This window comes from Heterodontus francisci, chromosome 30 (genome assembly GCF_036365525.1).
Source record: "Heterodontus francisci isolate sHetFra1 chromosome 30, sHetFra1.hap1, whole genome shotgun sequence".
Classification (NCBI taxonomy): domain Eukaryota; kingdom Metazoa; phylum Chordata; class Chondrichthyes; order Heterodontiformes; family Heterodontidae; genus Heterodontus; species Heterodontus francisci.
The window spans coordinates 64,834,246-64,840,302 of NC_090400.1; positions in this window are offsets into that span (position 1 = coordinate 64,834,246).

Sequence of the window (6,057 nt, forward strand, 5' to 3'; positions counted from 1 at the left end):
TTTCCTCCTTGAAGACAGACACAAAGTATTTGTTCAGTTTCTCTGCCATTTCCTTATTCCCCATTATAAATTCTCCTGTCTCTTTCTGTAGTGCGCCCACATTTGTCTTTGTTAATCTTTTCCTCTTTACGTACTGAGATGGAATACTCTCCATTTGCCTCAAGAAGCTCGACATCATCCAGGACAAAGCAGCCCGCTTGATTGGCACCCCATCTACAAACATTCACTCCTTCCACCACCGACGCACAGTGACAGCAGTGTGTACCATCTACAAGATGCACTGCAGCAATGCACCAAGGCTCCTTAGACAGCACCTTCCAAACCCGCGACCTCTACCAACTGGAAGGACAAGGGCAGCAGATGCATGGGAACACCACCACCTGCAAGTTCCCCTCCAAGCCACACACCATCCCGACTTAGAAATATATTCCTGCACTGTCATTGGGTCAAAATCCTGGAACCCCCTTCCTAACAGCACTGTGGGTGTACCTACCCCACATGGACTGCAGTGGTTCGAGAAGGCAGCTCACCACCACCTTCTCAAGGGCAATTGGGGATGGGCAATAAAGGCTGGCCTGGCCAGCAACGCCCACATCCCATGAACAAATAAAAAAAAAACTTTAGAAGCTTTTACAGTCCATTTTTATGTTTCTTGTCAGTTGGCTTTCATATTCTATTGTCTCTTTCTTTATCAGTTTCTTGGTCCTCCTTTGCTGAATTCGAAAATACTTCCAATCCTCAGGCATAATACCTTTTTTGGGCAACTTTATAAGCCTCTTCCGTTGATCTAATACAATCTTTAATGTGTCTTGTTAGCCATGATTGGATCACCTTTCCTGCTGGGTTTTTGTGCTGCAAAGGACAAGAAATTGGTTATAAACCATGTATTAATTTTTTAAATGCTAGCCATTGCCTGTCTACCATCATACCTTTAATGTAGTTCCCCAGTCTACCACAGCCAATTTTCCTCTCATACCTTCGTAGTTTCCTTTGTTTAGATTTAAGATCCAAGTTTCAGATTGAACTACCTCACTTTCAAATTTAATGTAAAATTCCAGCTTATTATGGTCACTCTTCCCTAGAGGCTCCTTTACAATGAGATTATTAATTACCCCTTTTTCATTGCACAATACTAGATCTAAAATAGCCTACTCTCTTGTTGGTTCCTCAACACACTGTTCTAGAAAACTCTCATCTGCATTGCAGGAATTCGTCCTCCACAGTATTAGGGCTAATTAGGTCAATATATAGATTGAAGTCCCCATGATTACTGTATTACCCTTCTTACATGCACCTCTAATGTCCTGATTTATACCATGCCCTACATTTTCCTTCCAAACCCGTGACCTCTACCAACTAGAAGGACAAGAGCAGCAGATGCATGGGAACACCACCACCTGCGTTCCCCTCCCAAGTCACACACCATCCTGACTTGGAACTATATCGCCGTTCCTTCACTGTCACTGGGTCAAAATCCTGGAACTTCCTTCCTAACAGCACTGTGGGTGTACCTACCCCACATGGACTGCTGCGGTTCAAGAAGGCAGCTCACCACCACCTTCTCAAGGGCAATTAGGGATGGGCAATAAATGCTGGCCTGGCCAGCGATGCCCACATCCCATGAACAAATTAAAAACAAAAGTTGCCACAACTTTGGCAGGGGCAGCACAGTGGCGCAGTGGTTAGCACCGCAGCCTCACAGCTCCAGCGACCCGGGTTCGATTCTGGGTTCTGCCTGTGTGGAGTTTGCAAGTTCTCCCTGTGTCTGCGTGGGTTTCCGCCGGGTACTCCAGTTTCCTCCCACAGCCAAAGACTTGCAGGTTGATAGGTAAATTGCCCCTAGTGTAGGTGGTAGGAGAATGGGATTAATGTAGGATTAGTATAAATGGGTGGTTGTTGGTCAGCACAGACTCGGTGGGCCGAAGGGCCTGTTTCAGTGCTGTATCTCTAAATAAATAGAATAAATACTGTTTGGTGGCCTATAAACAATGCCCACCAATCTTTGCTGTTTCTTAGCTCCACCCAAACTGATTCTTCTGATTTTGCACTTCTAATTCACTTGTTTTATTCCTTATGCCATTTTCCATAGGGTAGAAATGTTTAAAATGTGTAAAGGATGAGTCAGTGGATAGAAGCCGACTTTCCATCATCATGGGACCAAAAATACAAGATTAAATGGAAGAGATTTAAACCAGAGGGAGGAGCGAGTTGTGAGGCCCTGGAATCCACTCCCAGTGTCAGGGTTTGAGGCAAGGGGGCAGTATTGGAGGAGCAGAACCGGGGACACAGCGTCTGTGGTGTGGGGGGGGGGGGGGTGCAGCATCAGATGTCTGTATCGGGGGAGGGAAGTATTGGGGGGCAGTATTGGGTCAGTTTCAGGGGTGGCAGTATTGGGGACAGTATCAGGGGAGTATCAGGGGGAAGGGTTATTGGGAGCAGCTTCTGTTGTGGCAATGCTGGTTGGGGTGGGGGGCTGGGTTTGTATCTAGTATTGTGCAGTGAAGCAGGGTTAATTAGTAATGTCATAGTAAAAGATCCACTAGGAAACAGTGATCATAATACCATTGAATTCCATGTTAAGTTTGAAAGTGACATGCTCCAATCACAAACAAGAATCTTAAACTTAAACAAAGCCAATTACGTACACAAGAGGAGAGAACTGGCTAAGGTAAATTGGGTAAATAGCCTAAAAGGTATGGCAGTAAATGAACAGTGGGAAATATTTAAAGAAACAATTCAGAATGTTCAAAGAAAATACATTCCATTGAAAATCAAAAACTGAGAGAGATCCATCTGTGGCTCACTCAGGAAGTTAAGGATAGCATTAGTTTTTTTTATTGGGTTGTGGGCGCCGCTGGCCAGGCCAGCATTTATTGCCCATCCCTAATTGCCCTTGAGAAGGTGGTGGTGAGCTGCCTTCTTGAACCACTGCAGTCCTTGGGGTGTAGGTCATTACTTTTCTTAGACTTTGTTGCAGTTTGATACAACTGAGTGGCTTGCTAGGCCATTTCAGAGGGCAGTTAAAAGTCAACCACATTGCTGAGAGTCTGGAGTCACATGTAGGCCAGACCAGTAAAGTCAGCAGATTTCCTTCCCTAAAGGACATTGGTAAACCACATGGGTTTTTAATAACAATCAACAATGGTTTCATGGTCACCATTAGACTCAATTTTATTTCCAGATTTTATGTTTTAATCAATTGAATTTAAATTTCACCATATGCTATGGTGGGATTTGAAGCCATATCCCCAGAACATTTACCTGAGCTTTTACATTACTACTCTAGTGACATTACCACTACTCCACTGCCTCCCTTGAAAGTGCACTGCCTGTGATACGTGGGAGCTCTAGGATGCTTCCCGTATCCTGAAGAACCATTTGTGCAGGAAGTATTGTCAGTTGCAGCAGCTTGAGCTCCGGGTTTTGAAACGTGACAGTGGCAGCTGGCGACACTGCAGTGCATTCATGAGGATGAGAACTACATGGATAGCACGTTTATAGATGTGGTCACCCCACAGCTTAAGGGTATGCAGGGAGAGAGGGAATGGGTGACCACCAGGCAGTCAAAAAGAATCAGGCAGGTAGTGCAGGAGACCCCTGAGTGCATCTCACTCTCCAACAGGTATTCAGTTCTGAATACTGCGGACAATGATGCTTCACCTGGGGAGTGCAGCCAGAGCCAAGTCCTTGGCACCACAAATGGCTCAGCTGCACAGGTGGGTACAGGGAAGACTGGAAGAGCCATAGTGATAGGTGATTCAATAGTCAGGGGAAAAGATGGGCATTTCTGTGGCCGCAGACATGAATCCAGGATGGTGTGTTGCCTCGCTGGTGTGGGTCAAGGATGTCACTGAGCAGCTGCAGAGCATCCTGAAGCGGGAGGGTGAACAGCCAGCAGTCGTGGTCCACATCGGAACCAACGACATAGGTAGAAAAAGGGATGTGGTCCTGCAGTCAGAATTTAGGGAGCTAGGTAAGAAATTAGCAAGCAGGACCTCAAAAGTAGTCATCTCCAGATTACTCCCAGTGCCACGCGCAAGTGTGTATAGAAATAGAAGGATAAGACAGATAAATGCATGACTGGAAAGATGGCGCAGGAGAGAGGGCTTTAGATTCCTGGGAATTGGGACGGCTCTGGGGAAGATGGGACCCGTACAGGCCGAACAGGTTGTATTTGAACAGATCCGGGACTGAGTTCCTTACAGGACATTTTGCTTGTGCTGTTGGGGAAGGTTTAAACTAGTTTGGCAGGGGGATGGGGACCTGAGGGTAGACTCAGTTGGGACAAAATCAGAAATGAAAATGGAAGGCAGAAATTAATGGATGAGTCTGAAAGACAGAGGAAACAAAGGTTAGAATATTTTAAAAAGAGTTTGGCAGTGCTCAAGGGTATCTATTTCAATGCAAGGAGTATAACAAATAAAGCAGATGAGCTGAGGGCACAGATAGACATGCGGCAGTATGATATCATAGCTATTACAGAAACATGGCTTAAGGAGGGACAGGACTGGCAGCTCAACGTTCCTGGTTACAGGATTTTCAGACACGATAGAGAGGTGGATAAGAAAGGAGGGGGAGTGGCAATTTTGGTCAAGGAAACTATTACATATTTTGTTTGCACTGGAGTGCTGACTTGGGTTGCATTAGAGTGCTACAGTGGAAGTTCGGTAAGGAGGGAGCGAGGAGCTCCTTTCATTTCCTACCTGTCCTCAGAGTGAGGGGAGCCCAGAGCTTCCAAAGAGCACAGCTGACTGGGAGAAGACTCGGATGGCGGAGTTCCGGACCGGTAAGTATAAACAACTTACCTCTGGTAAAAAAGCTGAAAGTGACGTCACAGGAAAGCTGTGACCTGATTGGCTGGTAGGGAATTTTTTTACTGAATTTGAAAATAAAACATTGATAAAAATTGATTAAAACCCGAATTAACTAATTAATAAGTAGAGTAACTAAACCAGGGGGAGGAGATTACTGTATTTAGTTAGCATTTAATATTTATAGTTGGAATCTAGCACGAGGGACCATATAGTTAATTATAACAATTTAATAAGGATTTAATAAGTATTTATTTATTTTAAATTAATTTATTAATTAGTGCTAGAAATGTCAGTTAGAGGGGTGAAGTGCTTCACCTGTGAGATGTGGGAGGTCCGTGACGCTTCCAGCGTTCCGGGCGACTACATCTGCAGGAAGTGTACCCAGTTGCAGCTCCTCACAGACCGCATGGATCGGTTGGAGCGGCAACTGGATGCACTTAGGAGCACGCAGGTGGCGGAAAGCGTCATAGACAGGAGTTTTAGAGAAGTGGTTATACCCAAGGTGCAGGCAGATAGATGGGTGACCGCTAGAAGGGGCAGGCAGTCAGTGCAGGAATCCCCTGTGGCTATCCCCCTCTCGAACAAGTGTACCGTTTTGGATACTGTTGAGGGGGATGGCCGATCAGGGGAAAACAGCAGCAGCCAGAGCAGTGGCACCACGGCTGGCACTGTTGTTCAGCAGGGAGGGACAAAGTGCAGAAGAGCAACAGTTATAGGGGACTCTATAGTCAGGGGCACAGATAGGCGCTTCTGTGGACGTGAAAGAGACTCCAGGATGGTATGTTGCCTCCCTGGTGCCAGGGTCAAGGATGTCTCTGAACGGACAGAGGGCATTCTGAAGGCGCAGGGTGAACAGCCAGAGGTTGTGGTACACATCAGTACCAACGACATAGGCAGGAAGAGTGACGAGGTCCTGCAGGGGGAGTTTAGGGAGTTAGGTAGAAAGTTAAAAAAACAGGACCTCTAGGGTTGTAATCTCTGGATTACTCCCTGTGCCACGTGCCAGTGAGGCTAGAAATAGGAAGATAGTGCAGCTAAACACGTGGCTGAGCAGCTGGTATAGAAGGGAGGGTTTCAGATATCTGGACCATTGGGTTCTCTTCAGGGACAGATGGAACCTGTACAAGAAGGACGGGTTGCATCTAAACTGGAAGGGCACTAATATCCTGGCTGCGATGTTTGCTAGCGTCACTCGGGAGGGTTTAAACTAGTGTGGCAGGGGGGTGGGAACTAGAGCAGTAGG